A 22,806-nucleotide genomic window follows, 5' to 3' on the forward strand; every position below is an offset into this window, starting at 1 on the left:
AGATGTCCCCCAAGGAACCAACAAAAAATGACTTGCACAACCTGATCATGGATTACCTTTTAGATGAAGGAAAAATTGACTCTGAAACTCACGAAAATTATTCTATTGCAGATAAATATGGTCTGGCAACAATGATATTAAAGCTCGAACTTGCGAAAATCGAGCGGGAGCAACAAAAGGAAGCCCTACAACAACAAAAGGAAGCTCTCCAGATCAAGGAACGAGAGATGGCCCTAAAGAAGGAAGAGGCTGACATAAGAAAGGCAGAACAAGAACGAGAGATGGCCCTAAAGAAGGAAGAGGCTGACATAAGGAAAGAAGAAAGAGAACGAGAGACTGCACTACCCCGTGAGCGTGAGCGAGTACAGCTTGAAGCAAAACAACGTCACCTGGAGATGCAACGCGAGCATGACAAGAAGCAAGCTGAAATGGCTCTAGCATGTCGTCGACAAGAACTAGAGTTGGAAACTACACACCACACTCAGCGCCAACCAGCTACCACTAGTCTTCCCGTAAGTTTCAATGTCTCCCATGCAAGTTAGTTAATGCCACCATTCGTTGAGACAGAGATTGATGTGTTTTTCACCACTTTTGAGACCCTAGCTAATAAACTTAGCTGGCCCGCAGATCAATGGTCTACCCTTCTCAGAGTGCATCTCACAGGTAGAGCTGCAGTTACTCTCAGTACCTTAGCGTCTGAGAATGACTACCAGACCCTGAAGCAAGCAGTTTTGGACGCCTACCTTCTCTCCACCGAAAGCTACCGACGAAAATTCCGTGATTATCTAAAGGCAAGTACCACCACCTTTCTAGAATTTGCCAATACAAAGAAAAGATAATTCATGAAATGGCTGGAAGCAGCACATGTCTCTACCTTTGCAGAACTCGTCAACCTCATGCTAGTTGAAGAATTCTTGAGGCGTGTTCCCCCACCCCTCCGTTTATATTTAGCAGATAAAGAAGAAACCGACTACATCAAATGTGCAAAGTCGGCTGACACCTACAGCCTCATCCATCGGCTGACACCAGAACCACCTTCCAGTAAGAAGTCTTGGTACAGTTACGAAAAAGTGAGTACGGATCAAGCGAGCTCACAATTGTATTGCAAACTGTATGGACATACCATAGATAAATGTGGGAAGTCTCAATACAAAGGTAATAATGAATCTACTAAGCCCAAACAGACTCCTCCTAAGTCCGGTAAGCCTGTGATGAATGTTGGTGTTCATGTTAATGATCTTTCTCTCTTCAGTAAACACCTAAATCCTGGAACTGTCTCTACCAACGATACAGATTCGGAGGGACGTTTCAAATTGAAGATCTTGAGGGACACAGCGGCTCTTCAGTCCATAATATTGAAATCAGCTGTGCCTAATATCACCTACACCAGGGAAACCGTCCTCATCACTGACCTCACTGCTACCACTCCGTATCCACTCGCCAGAGTCCACCTGGATTGTCCCTTCGTGACCGATGAAGTCCAAGTCGCCATTAGGGAAAAGCCTTTTCCCATGCCTGGAGTGCAACTTCTCCTGGATAACGACTTGGCAGAAAATCCGCAACCATCCAACCTGATCATCATGGACAAACCCCAGGTGTGTACCTCTGTAATGGATAATCCCATCTTTGAATATGTTCCAGCAGAGGTTCAAGAAAGTGATGAAGTTTCTCCTCCGGTTTTGGTGACCACCCGTGCACAAGCTCCACGACCACAGCCAGCTGACTCTACTGCTACCGCTCTTCCTCAAGACCCTCAGAATCTACCACCGAATCTTACTAGATTGGAGTTCCGTAAGTTACAGAGGGAAGATCTTTCATTAACACCTTTATTCTTCCAGGCTGAGACTCAACCTGACAGTATCCCTGGGTTCTTCCTAGAGAACGAGTTGCTCTACCACAGATACAGACCCAGTATGCTAAAGGAGGATGACGATTGGGCACAATGTCGAACAACTAGTGATTCCCACCAGCCTACGGCCCACAATTCTACACCTGGCCCATGGAGCACTTTCTCACTATGGTTTTAACAAAACCTACCACGGAATCCGACAAGACTACTACTGGCCAGGTACGGTTAAAGAAGTCAAACAGTACGTACAACAGTGTCATACATGTCAGATGGCAGGTAAACCTAACATATCTATCCCCAGAGCTCCATTGACTGCTATCCAGGTGCCTGCGGAACCCTTCCACAGACTCATCATAGACTGTGTTGGTCCTTTACCCCGGACCAGTTCTGGCAACGCCTATATACCAACTATCCTGTGTCCTACCACCAGATTCCCCATAGCAGTTCCAGTAAAGAACATTACGGTTGCTACTGTGGTGAAACTCCTATTGAAGATCTTCACCCAGTATAGATTTCCAAGAGAGGTTCAAAGTGACTGTGGCACCAACTTCACCAGTGATCTCTTCAAGAGGACACTGGAAGAGTTCAACATCACACAGGTATTGCCCAGCCCCTATCATCCTGCTTCACAGAGTTTTCTTGAACGTAGTCATCAGACTATTAAAGCACTCCTAAAGAAATTTTGCAATGTGACCTTGAAGGATTGGGATAAACAACTTGACCTCATTATGTGCATTTTCAGAAGTCTCCCCAATGAGTCTCTAGGAGTATCTCCTTAAGAGATGCTCTACGGACGTAAGTGCCATACTCCTCTCAAAGCTTTTAAAGACTCTCTACGTAATGCCACCTTCAGTGACCCTCAGAATGTGCCCCAGTTCCTTCAAAACTTACAACACATTCTAGAGAGAGTACGTAAATTTGCTAATGACAATCTGTTGAAAGCTCAGGAGAGGATGAAGACTCATTACGACCAAAGCAGCAAAATAAGGAAATTTAAACCAGGAGACTTCGTGTTGGCATATTTTCCTATCCCGGGTTCTCCATTGCAAAACAAGTTTTCACGACCCTACCGCATCAAGGAGTGAAGAAACAACCACAACTACGTTCTTGAGATTCCAGATAGGCGGCGGAAGACCCAGTTGTGCGACGTCAACCTCCTGAAGCAGTATCAAGGTACTCCCCCTACTGTGTTGGTATCATTCTCCTCATTTAAAGGTCCATACCTCCACAGTGAGACCTTCCCTGCTTCTCCTCCCGAAAGCACTGACACTGAGTCAGTGCCTTCCAACTCGGAAATCCTAACTGATCTTCATACCTATTTGCAGGACAGTAATAGTGTACCTCTTATCAAAATCTTCAAGGAACATCAGAAGTTGTTCAGCGATGATCCACAAGAGTGTAATGTGGTTCAGCACGACATCCAACTACTCCCTGACACCCGGCCGATTCGTCAACCTTTCTACCGAATCAGCTCTAGCAAAAAGGAAGTTATGCGTGGTGAGGTACAGTACCTCCTGGATCATGGGCTGGCCACCCCTTGTGAGTCCCCCTGGGCCTCACCCTGCATCTTGGTGCCGAAACCGCAAGGTAAAGTGAGGTTGTGTACCGATTACCGGAAATTGAATCTTGTGACTGTCAAGGATGCGTACCCCTTACCTAGAATAGATGACATCCTTGACGCCATTGGTAATGCCCGGTATTTATCAAAATTAGACTTACTCAAAGAATATTACCAAGTATGTTTGACAGAGCGAGCCAAGGAAATATCTGCCTTCACCAATCCCTTTGGACGTTACAGATACGAACGCCTTCCATTTGAACTATGTAATGCCCCGGCCACCTTCCAGCGAGCTGTCAACCGCGTCATACAGGGCTTGGATAACACCTACGCCTACTTGGATGATATTGTTGTAGCATCCAAAACCTGGAACGAACATCTGCTCCAGCTGCAACGATTGTTCGCCAAGCTCCTGACAGCCAGCCTCACCATCAACCTGGGCAAGTCCACCTTTGCTAAAGGTAAAGTGCGTTATCTTGGTCATGTGATAGGGAGTAGCAGCCTAGCTCCGTTAAACATATACACTCAAGCCATCCAGCATTACCCACAGCCTACCACCAGGAAGCAGCTCCTGCGCTTCCTTGGTTTTGCCTCCTACTACCGTAGGTTTGTGAAGAATTTTAGTACGGTAGCGACACCATTGATCACTTTAACCAGCCCTAAGCAACGGTATCATTGGACCATTCAGCAAACCATTGCTTTTGAACAACTTAAATCTCTGCTCTGTTCTAATCCTATTCTCGCCTCACCAGATATCACGAAGCCTTTCATCCTTCATGTCGACGCCAGTGGTACCGGCATCGGGGGTGTCCTGATGCAACAACGAGGCGAGGAGGTTCTACCTATTAGCTACTACAGCTACAAGTTAAAACCACACCAGAAAAATTACAGTACTATCGAAAAGGAGCTACTCTCCATCGTCCTGAATTTACAGCACTTTGCACCATACCTACAAGGTGCTCGGTCTACCACCATCTACTCGGGCCACAATCCCCTACGCTTCTTGCAGCAAGCCTAATTCAACAATCAACGAGTTCTACGATGGGCTTTATATCTGCAGAATTTCAACCTGGAGATCTTCTTCATCAAGGGTACTGACCACATCATAGTAGACGCCCTCTCCAGAGTCTATGAGGTAGAGGCAGCTCCACCTACCACTCTACCATCAGAAGAAGTAACTTGACCCAGTAAGAGCAGGCTTCGGGGGAGAGTTGTGACGATAATCTCTTTCTAGAGAGATTGAGCCTGCTCTTCCCTACATAAAGTTACTTACACATCTACAAGAATAAGATGCTACATTCAAGATACGTCTACCAGTAGCACAAAACGTTTTGACCAGGAGGCAAAACATACACTACCCCCCTACTCCACTCCCTCCATGCCGGCTCGCCACCCGTCGTCAACCAGCAAACAACCCTTCCCAGCCTGCCTGCTCCTGATTGGTGACTCACCGACTGCACACATGCACCTCTGCACCTCAGCGCCATCTAACTGAGTTGATGTCTTGGCCTGATCAAGCCATCATAGTCAGATTATCCTTGTGCTCTCAAGCCGTGAACAACTAACTGATACACGTCCTGTTTATCAGTGGAGGTTCTATATATTGTTAATAGAAACGTAAACGTATAATAAAAAACAATATATTGTTAATAGAAACGTTATCCCTACAGACAAAAATCAGAGGATACAACTGACGATTTACTATAAAACCAGAAAAACGGCCAGCCTACTCATGAGAAACTCTCCAGACACAAAACAGAACGCTTTATAAGAGACCAACGTCGTCTATGCCTTCAAATGCCCTCTTGGGGACTGTAAGCTCCAAAAAACCCAGTATATAGGCAAGACAACAACATCTCTTTCTAGGCGTTTAACGATGCATAAGCAACAGGGCTCCATTAAGGAACATATAATCTCTTCCCACAACCAAACCATCGCCAGAGAAATCCTAGTAAACAACACAGAAATCATCGATTGATACAGCGATAGCAGGCGGCTTGACGTTTGCGAGGCACTACACATCAAGAAGTCAACACCAGCCATCAACAGCCAATTAATGCACAACTATATTCTACCCACCTCAAGACTCCGCTCCAATATAGAAGCATCAAGAAATATGGACCAATAGGCTTTCTACAATCACTTCTATTCAATACCCATTGTTTCGTGTTCTGTCTTGTGTTGATGAAATTAATACCATATATATATATATGTCGTACCTAGTAGCCAGAACGCACTTCTCAGCCTACTATGCAATGCCCGTTTTGCCTTTTAAGCCAACTTTTCAATTATTAATTGTTTTTCGACTACCTAACCTAACCTAACCTAACCTAACTTTTTCTGCTACCTAACCTAACCTAACCTATAAAGATAGGTTAGGTTAGGTTAGGTAGGGTTGGTTAGGTTTGGTCATATATCTACGTTAATTTTAACTCCAATAAAAAAAATTGACCTCATACATAATGAAATGGGTAGCTTTATCATTTCATAAGAAAAAAATTAGAGAAAATATGTTAATTCAGGAAAACTTGGCTTATTAGGCAAATCAGGCCTTGCATAGTAGGCTGAGAAGTGCGTTCTGGCTACTAGGTACGACATATATATATATATATATATATATATATATATATATATATATATATATATATATATATATATATATATATATATATATATATATATATATATATATATATATATATATATATATATATATATATATATATATCCCCCACCTCCCACGATCAGGTGGTCGCGCCTTCCCTCCCCGGCCCCCCTCCCAGACCGGGCCAGCGCGCAGCCTCCCAACCCCCACCCACCACCTCCACGAGCCCACCCACCCCAGACATCTGCCCAGACATGACGCATAGTATAGGGGACAACCTCGTCCCCCCCAGCCAGGAGGGAGAGACAAATACTCCAGTGCAAGGTGACATTCACTTTACCTAAGGGGATGGCAGAAGAAGCCGCTACCAGCCAGCTCACCCCTCCCGAAGCCAATCAAAGGAGAGGCACATGCAGTGGTTGTGGGAACATCGTCAGCATCAACTCTGTCTCCAGAGTCATACGCCAGCATGGTGACTGTCCTGGGTCCGGGAGGCCTCCCGTGGGAGGAGGCAGCACTCAGGAGCCTGTTGCACCAGTACAAATCGCAACAGATTACATTGCAACAGACGACCTGCTAGAGGCAATTAAAGCAACGTCAACCAGGACACTCACCCACATCCCAAAGGCCTCTCGCCCTTTTGCTGCAGGGAAATACACGGACCTCATCGCAAAAGTCAACAGAGGGTCAAATAACATTGTTGCACCTGATACCATCAAAGCCTGGCACAATCTGTTACTTTTTGGCAATGCATGCTTAGGTGTACCAGACAGAGGAGGCAAGACACTGGCCTCATCCGTCAATAAAGCAATTAGGGATTTTCCGAGGGCTGACAACCTAGTCCGCCTCCCCAAACACACCAAACACCGCCGAGGCAGACCAAGTACGACAATCAGCGACAACAGAAAATTAGGTACCCAAGTCAGCAAGAAAATTGAAGAGGGCAATACAGTCGGGGCACTCAGGTTAATCACAAGTGAGGACAAAATTTTGCCCAGGGATGAAACCACAGCCCAAGCACTGAGAGAAAAACACCCCGTCAGGGCCGTAGGTGGACCTCCCCCACAGGTCAGGCTCGCCCCTAATCAGGAACCTCTCGTCCTCCGGGAGTCAGAGGTTTATAAAGCTATCGTTTCATTTCCCCCGGGCTCCTCAGGAGGCTACACAGGGGTAAGACCTCAACATGTGAAGGAAATGGTGAACCCTGTTCTTGGCCCAGCTGCAGAAGCGCTCCTGACAGAAATCACAACGTTTGTCAACAACTGCCTCGCCGGGTTAATCCCTGATGAAATCAAACCATTCTTCTTTGGTGCATCCCTATGTGCCCTCAAAAAGAAAGGGGGAGGAATCAGACCCATTGCCGTTGGTAATACCCTTCGCCGCCTAGTTGCAAGGGCTGCTGTCAGAAGTATCCGAACGGAAGCCGCCACCATGCTGCAACCCAACCAGCTGGGGTTTGGAGTCCCCCAAGGCTGTGAAGCAGCGGCTCATGCTGCACGAGCCTACATTAGCTCTCTTACTGAAGACCAGGCAGTAGTAAAATTAGATTTTAAAAACGCTTTCAACTCGGTCAAAAGGGAAGTAATCCTCACTGCAGTCCAGGAACATTGCCCAAGCATTCTCCCGTTTGTGTCAGCAGGCTACATCAAAGACTCAACCCTCCTGTTTGGCAAACATGAAGTCACCTCAGCAGAGGGAATTCAACAGAATGACCCACTTGCACCGTTCCTCTTTTGCATAGCGGTTCGAGAAATTACAACCAGACTGTCCAGCGAGCTCAACATCTGGTTCCTGGATGATGGCACTCTGGCAGGCACACAAGATTCCCTGCTAGAAGACTTACAGCTGGTGAAGACACGGGGGGAGTCCATGGGTCTCGTTCTTAGCCCCTCCAAGTGCGAAATTATTGCATCTAGTGAAGTAATCATTAGAGCAGTGAAATCAGTTCTACCAGAAGCCTCAGTCGTTAAACCTACCGACAGCACACTACTCGGAGCACCTCTGGGCCACAATGCCATTGCTGCAGTCCTTGACGAAAAGTTTAGAGACCTAAAGAGGATAGAAGAGAGAATTGGGGACTTGGACTCCCACGATGCCCTCTACCTTCTCACAAAGTGCCTTACCCTGCCCAGGCTAACATACTTCTTAAGGTGTGCACCAACTTTTGGCAACCCACTTCTAAATCAATATGATGAGCTCCTCAGGTCAATATTCAGGAAGGCGCTCAACCTAGATTTAGATGACAGTCAGTGGGACCAAGCAACACTACCAGTGAGATTTGGAGGGATAGGCATACGAAAGGCAACTGAGGTAGCACTTCCAGCATTCTTATCCTCATGTACAGCAGCCAACGAAATGGCAGATCCTACCAGAGCGTATGAGAGAGACAGCGGGAACTCATGATCAAACGTTCATCGAAGCAGCGAGACAATGGGACACCATTGCACACCCTCAACCCCTACCACAAGTCCCAAAAGACCACAAGCAGGCCCACTGGGATAGCCCCATAATGGAAAAGACTGTCACAGCAATGATTGACAACGCTGATGCTGAAAACAAAGCCCGCCTCCTAGCGGTAACAGCAACCCACGCCGGGGATTTTTTATTTGCTGTGCCTAATGCAGCCCTGGGAACTCGCCTCAGTCATGACGCTCTCCGCATTGGAGTTGCCCTTCGCCTTGCCGCCCCCATCCTCACCGAACATAGGTGCATCTGCGGAACTGCGACGGCAGACCAATATGGTCGTCATGGTCTGGTATGTCGTAAATCACAGGGTAAAATTGCAAGACATGAAGAAGTCAACGACATCATCAAGAGGAGCCTCGCCATAGCCCGCTGCCCGGCACAAAGAGAACCACACTTATCCAGACCTAACGACCCTCAGAAGCGCCCTGATGGGGTCACCTTGCTACCTTGGAAGGATGGTAAGCAAGTGGTATGGGACTACACGTGCGCTGCCACACTGGCCAGTACCTACCTCCACTACAGCACACGTGAAAGCGGTGGTGCTGCTTCTTTCAGGGAATCGCAGAAAATTATTAAATACAGAGGTCTAGCACACTGCTACAGCTTTGTTCCGATCGGCTCGGAGACCCTCGGTTCGTGGGGAAAATGTGCATTGAAGTTCCTGAAGGAGTTGGGGGGACAAATTGATCAGCGCTACAAAAGACCAGAGAGCAAAAAGTTTCTTGTTCCAGCGCCTCAGTGTTGCGATTCAGAGGGGAAATGCCTGTTGCGTCTTGGGCACTAGTCCAACTTCAGAGGAATTCGAAGAAGTGTTTGACTTGCAACAATGATCGAACCCGTCTGTGACATTCATCAATGTTTCCCATTGTTGTGTTCTTCAAGAGATCCATAACCTTTAAGCACCTTTTTGCATTATTATTTTTGTATCAACCCATGTATATCTTGTAACCATCAAATGCATAATAAAGCACAAAAAATATTCAAGGAAGGGGGTGGTAGGAGAAAAGCACACAGAAACTGTATTGGAGGGGATCTAAACATTCCCTCTAATGTGTTATGCGTGGTTTCCTCCGAGGCTATGGGTCCCCCTTCTTCCAGCTAGAGGTGGTACTCCCTTCCCTATATATATATATATATATATATATATATATATATATATATATATATATATATATATATATATATATATATATATATATATATATATATATATATATATATATTATATATATATATATATATATATATATATATATATATGTATATATATATATATATATATATATATATATATATATATATAAATATATATATATATATATATATATATATATATATATATATATAAATATATATATATATATATATATATATATATATATATATATATATATATATATATATAAGCCTATACTTGCATAAACCACAAGTGAAGATAAACAATCTTTGGACAACACCCACCAGTGGGACTCGAACCCAGAAAGCACAACTACCTTCCAGTAGCTGGCATAACTAGTATGCTTTAACCCACTACGCCATCAGACCTTACAAAAGAAGTAGATAGTTCGAGATATATATATCTCAAACATCTCTACCTCCCGAAGGCACCAGATGAGTGAGGGGTCAGTCTGCAATTTTCGTCAAGCCACTGTCAATGTGAGAGAACTCGTGTCCAGCTTATAAGCCTATACTTGCATAAACCACAAGTGAAGATAAACAATCTTTGGACAACACCCACCAGTGGGACTCGAACCCAGAAAGCACAACTACCTTCCAGTAGCTGGCATAACTAGTATGCTTTAACCCACTACGCCATCAGACCTTACAAAAGAAGTAGATAGTTCGAGATATATATATCTCAAACATCTCTACCTCCCGAAGGCACCAGATGAGTGAGGGGTCAGTCTGCAATTTTCGTCAAGCCACTGTCAATGTGAGAGAACTCGTGTCCAGCTTATAAGCCTATACTTGCATAAACCACAAGTGAAGATAAACAATCTTTGGACAACACCCACCAGTGGGACTCGAACCCAGAAAGCACAACTACCTTCCAGTAGCTGGCATAACTAGTATGCTTTAACCCACTACGCCATCAGACCTTACAAAAGAAGTAGATAGTTCGAGATATATATATCTCAAACATCTCTACCTCCCGAAGGCACCAGATGAGTGAGGGGTCAGTCTGCAATTTTCGTCAAGCCACTGTCAATGTGAGAGAACTCGTGTCCAGCTTATAAGCCTATACTTGCATAAACCACAAGTGAAGATAAACAATCTTTGGACAACACCCACCAGTGGGACTCGAACCCAGAAAGCACAACTACCTTCCAGTAGCTGGCATAACTAGTATGCTTTAACCCACTACGCCATCAGACCTTACAAAAGAAGTAGATAGTTCGAGATATATATATCTCAAACATCTCTACCTCCCGAAGGCACCAGATGAGTGAGGGGTCAGTCTGCAATTTTCGTCAAGCCACTGTCAATGTGAGAGAACTCGTGTCCAGCTTATAAGCCTATACTTGCATAAACCACAAGTGAAGATAAACAATCTTTGGACAACACCCACCAGTGGGACTCGAACCCAGAAAGCACAACTACCTTCCAGTAGCTGGCATAACTAGTATGCTTTAACCCACTACGCCATCAGACCTTACAAAAGAAGTAGATAGTTCGAGATATATATATCTCAAACATCTCTACCTCCCGAAGGCACCAGATGAGTGAGGGGTCAGTCTGCAATTTTCGTCAAGCCACTGTCAATGTGAGAGAACTCGTGTCCAGCTTATAAGCCTATACTTGCATAAACCACAAGTGAAGATAAACAATCTTTGGACAACACCCACCAGTGGGACTCGAACCCAGAAAGCAACCTTCTTGCTTTTCCTTCTTCAACCTTCTTTTGTAAGGTCTGATGGCGTAGTGGGTTAAAGCATACTAGTTATGCCAGCTACTGGAAGGTAGTTGTGCTTTCTGGGTTCGAGTCCCACTGGTGGGTGTTGTCCAAAGATTGTTTATCTTCACTTGTGGTTTATGCAAGTATAGGCTTATAAGCTGGACACGAGTTCTCTCACATTGACAGTGGCTTGACGAAAATTGCAGACTGACCCCTCACTCATCTGGTGCCTTCGGGAGGTAGAGATGTTTGAGATATATATATCTCGAACTATCTACTTCTTTTGTAAGGTCTGATGGCGTAGTGGGTTAAAGCATACTAGTTATGCCAGCTACTGGAAGGTAGTTGTGCTTTCTGGGTTCGAGTCCCACTGGTGGGTGTTGTCCAAAGATTGTTTATCTTCACTTGTGGTTTATGCAAGTATAGGCTTATAAGCTGGACACGAGTTCTCTCACATTGACAGTGGCTTGACGAAAATTGCAGACTGACCCCTCACTCATCTGGTGCCTTCGGGAGGTAGAGATGTTTGAGATATATATATCTCGAACTATCTACTTCTTTTGTAAGGTCTGATGGCGTAGTGGGTTAAAGCATACTAGTTATGCCAGCTACTGGAAGGTAGTTGTGCTTTCTGGGTTCGAGTCCCACTGGTGGGTGTTGTCCAAAGATTGTTTATCTTCACTTGTGGTTTATGCAAGTATAGGCTTATAAGCTGGACACGAGTTCTCTCACATTGACAGTGGCTTGACGAAAATTGCAGACTGACCCCTCACTCATCTGGTGCCTTCGGGAGGTAGAGATGTTTGAGATATATATATCTCGAACTATCTACTTCTTTTGTAAGGTCTGATGGCGTAGTGGTTTAAAGCATACTAGTTATGCCAGCTACTGGAAGGTAGTTGTGCTTTCTGGGTTCGAGTCCCACTGGTGGGTGTTGTCCAAAGATTGTTTATCTTCACTTGTGGTTTATGCAAGTATAGGCTTATAAGCTGGACACGAGTTCTCTCACATTGACAGTGGCTTGACGAAAATTGCAGACTGACCCCTCACTCATCTGGTGCCTTCGGGAGGTAGAGATGTTTGAGATATATATATCTCGAACTATCTACTTCTTTTGTAAGGTCTGATGGCGTAGTGGGTTAAAGCATACTAGTTATGCCAGCTACTGGAAGGTAGTTGTGCTTTCTGGGTTCGAGTCCCACTGGTGGGTGTTGTCCAAAGATTATATATATATATATATATATAAATATATATATATATAAATATATATATATATATATATATATAAATATTGGTGTATACTGGCAGCAGGTTTTCTTTCAAACATGTTTCATTGAATATGACCGCATATTCTGTATTTATTATTTTCTGGTTTAGGGCTTCTATCCCTCTAACTATTTTCTTAGCATCAGGGCTTAATTGGAATAGGAGTTCTCCAAAACTCATTTTCGTACTTTTAAGGTGAAGAAAAGAAGTGATTTACTATAGAGTGTATTAAACTTATTTGTATAATTTGCACGACGTTTCGAACCTCCATGGTTCATTCTCAAGTGAACAATCTTACAATACTAGTTGATTTTATACCCGCATTAGGTCAGGTGATAATACAATGAAGGTGAAAAACATGGGGGGATACATAAGGGATAAACATAGGGGCTGCAGAAGGCTTATTGGCCCATACGAGGCATCTCCTATCTAAACACAAAGATTAATCCAGTGTAATTGGCCTGTTATGTTGGACATTGTCTTCTGTGTTGGCATCGATATGTTCTTGTCTTGTCCTTACTCTCATGGTGGGTAGAGTAAATAGTTCCGTGATTTGGGTGTTCATGGTAGGTCGCTCTATTCTTATGTGAATTGCCTCAAGAATTTGTAATCTTCTTGAATCTTGGGTTTTGTCTATTATGCAAGTATTCTTGTTTAACATTTCTCTTGTTAGAGTAATGTCATGGGCTTGTCTCATGTGATTCCTAGGGGCACCAGATTGAAGATGGCATGTCAAACGCCTCGTCAGCTTGGTCGACGTCATACCTATGTACTTACATTGAAGGTTACATCCTTCGTGGGGGCAAGTGTACATGTATACAACGCTTGACTGCTGTAGAGGGTTCTCCGTCGGCTTCGGGCTGTTTTTGATAAGGAGTTCGGAAGTCTTCTTGGTTTTGTAGAATATTATCAGGTTTATGTTTTGGTTAGGAGTAGTGCTTTTTACTCCTTTACGGATTATTTCTTTCATTATTCTTTCCTCTTTTATATGTTCACTATGCATGGTTGATTTGTAATATAATTTTATTGGGGGTGTTGTGGTTTCTGTTCTAGGTTCTGAATTATACCAACGGTCCAAGTGTCTTCTTATAGCAGCGTTTATTTCCGCGTTGCTATATCCGTTGTTCACCAATACCTGAGTTACTCTTTCAAACTCTCTACTCACGTTGCTCCATTCAGAGCAGTGGGTAAGCGCTCGACGAATATAAGCATTGAGAACACTGGCTTTGTATCTTTGGGGGCACTCACTTCTACCGTTCAGGCATAATCCTATGTTGGTGGGCTTGGTATATACGTTGGTGCTTAAAGAGGTTCCTGTTTTTGTTATTAGTACATCCAAGAATGGCAGACTGTTATTTTCACTATTTTCATGTGTAAATCGGAGTACTGACTCTCTCTCTAGGTGTCTTTTTAGGTCAATTAGTTCATCTGAGTCTTTTACTATTACGAATATGTCATCTACATAACGGCAGTATACAGTTGGTTTTTGTCTGCTACTGAAGACCCTATCTTCGATGGTTCCCATATAAAAATTAGCAAATAAAACTCCTAAGGGGGAGCCCATTGCTACTCCGTCTATCTGTAAATACATGTCTCCTTGTGGACTGATGAAAGGGGCTTCCTTTGTACATGCTTCGAGAAGACTTTTCAAGTGTGGCTCAGGTATGTCTAATTTGGGGGTGCTCTCGTCTCTGTATACTCTGTCCAATATCATTCCTATGGTTGTGTCGACTGGGACGTTGGTAAAAAGGGATTCAACGTCCAGGGAAGCGATGATTCCATCGGGCTGGGTAGATTTGATCAATTCTAGGAAATCTGCTGATGATTGTAGACTAAACTTACTTGGAGTGTATGGAGTTAGGAGTTCATTGAGTTTTTTTGCCAGGTGATAAGTTGGGGTTGGTATTTGGCTGATTATAGGGCGTAGTGGGTTACCTGGTTTATGCGTCTTAACATTGCCGTAGGCATATCCTAAGCCATAGTCGCCTTGAAGTTTATTGAAATGCACACTACCTTTCTTTGCGTTGATTGCTGTAATTGTTTTGTTTACTTTCCGCTTAAGGTCTTCTACGGGGTTCCTCGTGATTCGTTGAAATTTGGAGTCGTCACTTAGTATGTCGCTAATTTTATTCATGTATTCATGGGTATTCATTCCTACCCATATGCGAACAAGCCTGAATGGTCCCCAGGACAATATGCAACTGAAAACTCACACCCCAGAAGTGACTCGAACCCATACTCCCAGAAGCAACGCAACTGGTATGTACAAGACGCCTTAATACACTTGACCATCACGACCGGACATAATGAGGTGATAGCCGAGGCTATTTGAACCACCCCACCGCCGGCACTCGGATAGTAATCTTGGGCATAGCATTTTACCAAATCACCTCATTCTTTGGGGCACACGTGAGGAACACAAATGCGAACAAGCCTGAATGGTCCCCAGGACAATATGCAACTGAAAACTCACACCCCAGAAGTGACTCGAACCCATACTCCCAGAAGCAACGCAACTGGTATGTACAAGACGCCTTAATCCACTTGACCATCACGACCGGACATAATGAGGTGATAGCCGAGGCTATTTGAACCACCCCACCGCCGGCACTCGGATAGTAATCTTGGGCATAGCATTTTACCAAATCACCTCATTCTTTGGGGCACACGTGAGGAACACAAATGCGAACAAGCCTGACCTGAATGGTCCCCAGGACAATATGCAACTGAAAACTCACACCCCAGAAGTGACTCGAACCCATACTCCCAGAAGCAACGCAACTGGTATGTACAAGACGCCTTAATCCACTTGACCATCACGACCGGACATAATGAGGTGATAGCCGAGGCTATTTGAACCACCCCACCGCCGGCACTCGGATAGTAATCTTGGGCATAGCATTTTACCAAATCACCTCATTCTTTGGGGCACACGTGAGGAACACAAATGCGAACAAGCCTGAATGGTCCCCAGGACAATATGCAACTGAAAACTCACACCCCATATACTCATATACTCATATATATATATATATATATATATATATATATATATATATATATATATATATATATATATATATATATATATATTATAAATATATATTATATATATATATATATATATATATATATATATATATATATATATATATATATATATATATATATATATATATATATATTATATATATATATATTATATATTTTATATATATATATATATATATATATATATATATATATATATATATTATATATATATATATATTATATATATATATATATATATATATATATATATATATATATATATATATATATATATATATATATATATATATATATATATATATTATATATATATATATTATATATATATATTATATATATATTATATATATATATTATATATATATATATTATATATATATATATATTATATATATATATTATATATATATATATATATATATATATATATATATATATATATATATATATACATATATATATATATATATATATATTAGTATATTTTGGTAGCAGTCTTTCCTGTAGACATATATTATTAAATATGACCGAGAAAGTAAGATTAATAATTCTAACACGAATTTTCTCAATCTTTCGTACATTTCTTTTCACTGTTGGAGGTAAAATAAAAATCAATTCTCCAAAATTCATTTCGATTTCTGGTCTGACGCAACACGAGCGCGTTTCGTAAAACTTATTACATTTTCAAAGACTTTAGTTCACAAATACACAACTGAATAGAACATACGCATCTCCGATTTTATATCTACATTTGAGTGAGGTGGAAGGGGTGATGTGGCATTAACACAAGACAGAACAAGATGTGGCATTAATAGGGTATTAATTTCATCAACACAAGACAGAACAAGAGGTGATATTAATAGGGTATTAATTTCATCAACACAAGACAGAACACGAAACAATGGTTATTGAATAGAAGTGTTTGTAGAAAGCCTATTGGTCCATATTTCTTGATGCTTCTATATTGGAGCGGAGTCTTGAGGTGGGTAGAATATAGTTGTGCAATAATTGGCTGTTTATTACTGGTGTTGACTTCTTGATGTGTAGTGCCTCGCAAACGTCAAGCCGCCTGCTATCGCTGTATCTATCGATGATTTCTGTGTTGTTTACTAGGATTTCTCTGGCGATGGTTTGGTTGTGGGAAGAGATTATATGTTCCTTAATGGAGCCCTGTTGCTTATGCATCGTTAAACGCCTAGAAAGAGATGTTGTTGTCTTGCCTATATACTGGGTTTTTTTGGAGCTTACAGTCCCCAAGAGGGCATTTGAAGGCATAGACGACGTTAGTCTCTTTTAAAGCGTTCTGTTTTGTGTCTGGAGAGTTTCTCATGAGTAGGCTGGCCGTTTTTCTGGTTTTATAGTAAATCGTCAGTTGTATCCTCTGATTTTTGTCTGTAGGGATAACGTTTCTATTAACAATATTTTTCAGGACCCTTTCCTCCGTTTTATGAGCTGTGGAAAAGAAGTTCCTGTAAAATAGTCTAATAGGGGTTATAGGTGTTGTGTTAGTTGTCTCTTCAGAGGTTGCATGGCTTTTCACTTTCCTTCTTATGATGTCTTCGACGAAACCATTGGAGAAGCCGTTATTGACTAGGACCTGCCTTACCCTACAGAGTTCTTCGTCGACTTGCTTCCATTCTGAGCTGTGGCTGAGAGCACGGTCGACATATGCGTTAACAACACTCCTCTTGTACCTGTCCGGGCAGTCGCTGTTGGCATTTAGGCACATTCCTATGTTTGTTTCCTTAGTGTAGACTGCAGAGTGGAAACCTCCGCCCTTTTCCATGACTGTTACATCTAGAAAGGGCAGCTTCCCCTCCTTTTCCATCTCGTAAGTGAAACGCAGCACGGAACTCTGCTCAAATGCCTCCTTCAGCTCCTGCAGATGTCTGACATCAGGTACCTGTGTAAAAATGTCGTCAACATACCTGCAGTATATGGCCGGTTTCAAGTTCATGTCGACTAAGACTTTTTGCTCGATGGTACCCATGTAGAAGTTTGCAAACAGGACACCTAGGGGAGAACCCATGGCGACCCCATCTACTTGCTTATACATGTGCCCATCCGGGCTCAAGAAGGGTGCCTCTTTAGTACAAGCTTGGAGTAGTTTCCTCAGAATATTTTCTGGTATGTCAAGAGGAGTACAGGCTGGATCACGATACACTCTGTCGGCTATCATTCCGATTGTCTCGTCCACAGGTACGTTGGTAAACAGCGATTCTACGTCCAACGAGGCTCTTATCCCTGCGGCCCGTGTGCCCCGCAGTAAGTCAACAAATTCCTTTGGAGACTTCAGGCTGAAGGCGCAAGGAACATAAGGAGTCAGCAGGCCGTTGAGTCGCTTCGCCAGTCTGTATGTGGGTGTGGGTATCTGGCTAATGATTGGCCGATGTGGGTTTCCAGGCTTGTGTGTCTTGACATTTCCATACGCATATCCAGGTTTATATTCCCCAATGATCTTTGGCAGGTGGAGTCCGAAACTGTGAACGCCAAGAAATCCGGCAGACGGCTTGACGTCTGCGAGGCACTACATAACAAGAAGTCAACACCAGCAATCAACAGCCAATTAATGCACAACTATATTCTACCCACTTCAAGACTCCGCTCCAATATAGAAGCATCAAGAAATATGGACCAATAGGCTTTCTACAATTACTTTCATTCAATACTTATTGTTTCGTGATCTGTCTTGTGTTTGAATTTAATACCCATTCAATACACATTGTTGAAAGTTTGTTTTCCTCTCATCCACCTCACCCAAATGCAGATATAAAATCGAAGATGTGTAAGCTCTATTCAGTTTCAGTTGTGTGTTTGTAAACTAAAGTCTTTGAAAATGTAATAAGTTTTACGAAACGCGCTCAAGTGTCGCGTCAGACTAGAAATAAAAATGAATTTTGGAGAATTGATCTTTGAATTACCATCAACAGTGAAAAGAAACATAAGAAAGATATAGAAAATTTGTGTTAGAATTATTAATCTTACTTTTTCGGTCATACTTAATATATATATATATATATATATATATATATATATATATATATATATATATATATATATATATATATATATATATATATATATATATATATATATATATATATATATATATATATATATATATATATATATATATATATATATTTAGATATATATATATAGATATATATACATACATATATATGTTGTACCTAGTAGTGAAGTTGAGGACTACGACGACGCGCGCGGCACCTGCCAGGTGGCACTCCCCTTCAGGTGAGTGCCAGCCGATAGGTGCCACGCGCGTCGTCGTAGTCCTCAGGGGTTTTGGGGAATTTCCCGGAAGTTTTGGCGCGTTTCGGACGCGTGTGAGCGTCCGGTGTTTGGGTATGTGGACAGGAAAGAGGGGAGGTCATGTTGGGCAGCTGACAGGTGGCGCGCGTCGCTCCCGTCCTCAAGTTTTTTGGGGGGAATTTCCCGGAAGTTATGGCGCGTGTCGGAGGTAATTGGAGCGCGTCGCTCCAGTCCTCAGGGGTTAAGGTACGTGGTCAGGAAAGATTGGAGTTCTTGTTGTGTGAGAGTAAGTGGTGGAGTAAGAGGAAGGAGTGAAATGAATATGTATATGTGTTTAGCGTAGACTTAATCCTGAGTGAGGTTAATATTAGTTTGATGATCGTGAGTAGAGGAAGAGAGGGGAACCGGCATATTGGATATGTTGTTTGGGGAGGGGTGAGGGGGGGAGGGAGAGGAGAACCCCATAGCTGAGAGGAAGCCCTGGACGTCCATTAGCTCCCCTACAGGAAGTCGCAAGTGTTGAGGGGTGAGAGAGCACTCTCCTGCGGAACTGTGGGCCATTTTGTCTAAAAGGTTTTCGATGTCTTCAGAGTGGAGATGTTCGTCCCACGACGACTTCCCATACACTGTGGATTCCGGTAAGAAGGCGCGAGGTACTTACTCCTGCCGACAGACAGACCCTCACCTGTCACCCATCAATCACTTCTCATTTGACCCAGGTCGTTTCACTCCCCTCACACACAAATGCCCCGCCAGTTCCCTGCGAGACTTCATCCGCTACACACGCGTCATACAGCTCCATGTCATGGAAAGGCAAAGCTCTACAGCATGCATGAAATGCGGAGTGTTTTATATTCCATCACCGAATCAACTGTGTCGACTGCAATGCGCTAGCTGTGAAAAACCGCCCCTAGGACATTACGACATCAAATGCAAGCGATGTCAGCAGATTTTCTGTGATAACCGTGAGTGTTATTCATATTTAATATTCCACAGTTCATTTTATATCATCCACAGGTGAAATATCGCGTGTAAACTACTATAGTGTAAGAATATTTTCTCATTCGAGCTATTACATTCCACACAGTTAAATATGTTCTTTCCAATTTCAGTTTACAAAACCGTGAAGTGTCCATATTGCTCACCCGCCCCGCGAGGAGGTCATCGCCGGAATGAAACTTCACATAAACGTAGGTAGCATATAAAATACACTTCTCGTATCTGTATTTCATCCACTTGCAAGCGAACACACATGCATAATAATAAACATATTTTTCCCCATTCACCCGTGCTGAATATCATTTGTTCCATTTCAGGTTATAATCCCTACCTCAATCGACGGAGGGAACAGACCGACGTCATCGAGCCTATACCCCATTCCTCACACACTGAGCTAAGGAGTGCACATCTCACTCGCGGCCACCCCCCACCCCTTCATCAGGTTCAGCCACGCTGCCAGATGGGAGGCTAGGAGACCGTATCGCCCCCTGTTAACACGATGTTACGAATTCATACACACTCACCTGCTCAACCCCTTCACCAGGACATAAGTAAGTTATTATTACTGTCTGTCTGATTTCAGTCTATTTCCTAAACATATTAATCCACACTAGTCTGTTCCCTAGCCTCATATTATATATATATATATATATATATATATATATATATATATATATATATATATATATATATATATATATATATATATATATATATATATATATATATATACATATATATATATATACATATATATATATATATATATATATATATATATATATATATATATATATATATATATATATATATATATATATATATATATATATATACATGCATTCATTCTTTCTAGAGATATATATATATATATATATATGGTTCATTCTTTCTAGAGATAATATGTTTTCTTTTTTTTACAGACGACACACCGCTGTGCATAGATTTGGCATCCAGCGACAGCTGCAGCAGCAGCAGTGGCAGTGAGAGTGACACAGCAGGGCGGGCAGTAGCCACTTCCGGCTCTCACAGGGAGGGGAGGAGGAGGACTCGTTCACCCGCCCACTCAACCCCCCCGTTCCTCCCTCAGCCCCATACCCCAACCAAACAGCGACAGCTATGACAGCAGCAGCAGCAGCAGCAGCATCAGCAGCAGCAGCAGCATCAGCAGCAGCAGCAGCAGCAGCATCAGCAGCAGCAGCAGCAGCAGCATCAGCAGCAGCAGCAGCAGCAGCAGCAGCAGCAGTGGTGAGAATCGTACCATTTTCATCTCAGACAGCGACTCAGACATCTGCTCAGCAGACCGTGACCTTAACCCACCAGCGTCTGTCAATTCTGACTTGTTAGCACCGTCTGGCGTAGTAGCTGAGCCAGCGGTCTCACCCATTCATCTCGGAGGGGGAGGGTTATCACCACCCCCCACCCCTCCCAGCCCTATCCCATCACCCCCTCCACCTCTTTCCCCCTCTCCTCCACCTGCGCTAGAAATTCAACCTCAGTTGCTGGATCGAATTGACAACTATAACGGCAGCTACGTCCGGCTTTCATTCTCCATACCAGAACATGTTAACACCTCCCCAGGACTCTATCTGCGAACATACAGGGATTTTTTCATTAATGAGGTTCGATCCCTCTTCTCTCCACGACACCCATTCCTCCTAATTTACCCAGACATCACTCTAAATGTGAGAAATTTAAATGTACAACAAGACGGGGAGGATAATCTATTGGATCCTATAAATAACGATGGCTTCCCCATACGAGGTGAGGGGCAAAGAATTACTCTAGAGGAAGTAGAAACTCTTATTGATTTTTGGGCTGATGAATTGACAGAGAAAATATCCCAGTATCTGGAAGCGAAGGAAGGGTCCAATGTCTTGGTTGAGCGACTCACCGGGTTTTACATTAACTGTGGTCAGATAGAACATCCGATAAGATTAGGCTCGCATGTAGACTATCCTGAAGGCCTGCGTGGAAAGCAGTTGGTTTTCAATCCAGAGGGAGAGGCTGATATTTGCCTTATGCAGTGTGTTACTGCTTATAAATGTTTAGCTAAGGGAATGCGACTAGGTAATATCCGCGCTAGATCTGTGAATGCTAGTTGGTGTCTCAGACACATGAAATGGCCAGCAGATGTCAATTCTGCAGTAACATTCGAGGATATTCACAAGGTAGAGAAAATGAATAAAGTCAGTATATTCATCTATTCACTAGAAAGAGATGAAAATGCTAGACGACAACAACGACACTACATTACACTAGCTAGGAAGGGAAGAGGAGGATATACAGATGTCATACCACTGCTGATGTTGGAAGCTCAACACTTAGTATTAATTAAGGATTTTAACCAATATGTACGTAATATGCGCAGCAATCCAGATCGCATCCCAAGTCATCACAGCTTCTGTCACTGTTGTTTGATATCACTCCCAGCAGATAGCATGCAGAGTCATGAAAGTACATCAAACTCTCAAATTCTACCCACCAGAGAGGAAGATTACTTTCCGTAACTATGGACGGGGTTATGGTCCTAGTCACATGTGCTTTTATGACTTTGAGTGCATGCTAGACCGCTCGAACCCTAAGGGAATGATAGAAACACGTCACAACGCAGTGGCGTATGCGTACATTATCATTGACAGACAGAAGAATATTGTTGAGAAAGATACTTATTTGGGTAAAGATGCGGTCAATCACTTTGTAACCACGCTAGAAGCGTCATGGGCTAGAATCAAGAAGGGGTTAGTATCCTATGAACTTCACATGTCTCAGCAACAGCAGGCACTATTTGAGACAAAAACAGCCTGTGAACTCTGTGATGAACCTTTTAACGGAGAAGA

This window comes from Procambarus clarkii, chromosome 18, assembly GCF_040958095.1.
Source record: "Procambarus clarkii isolate CNS0578487 chromosome 18, FALCON_Pclarkii_2.0, whole genome shotgun sequence".
NCBI lineage: Eukaryota > Metazoa > Arthropoda > Malacostraca > Decapoda > Cambaridae > Procambarus > Procambarus clarkii.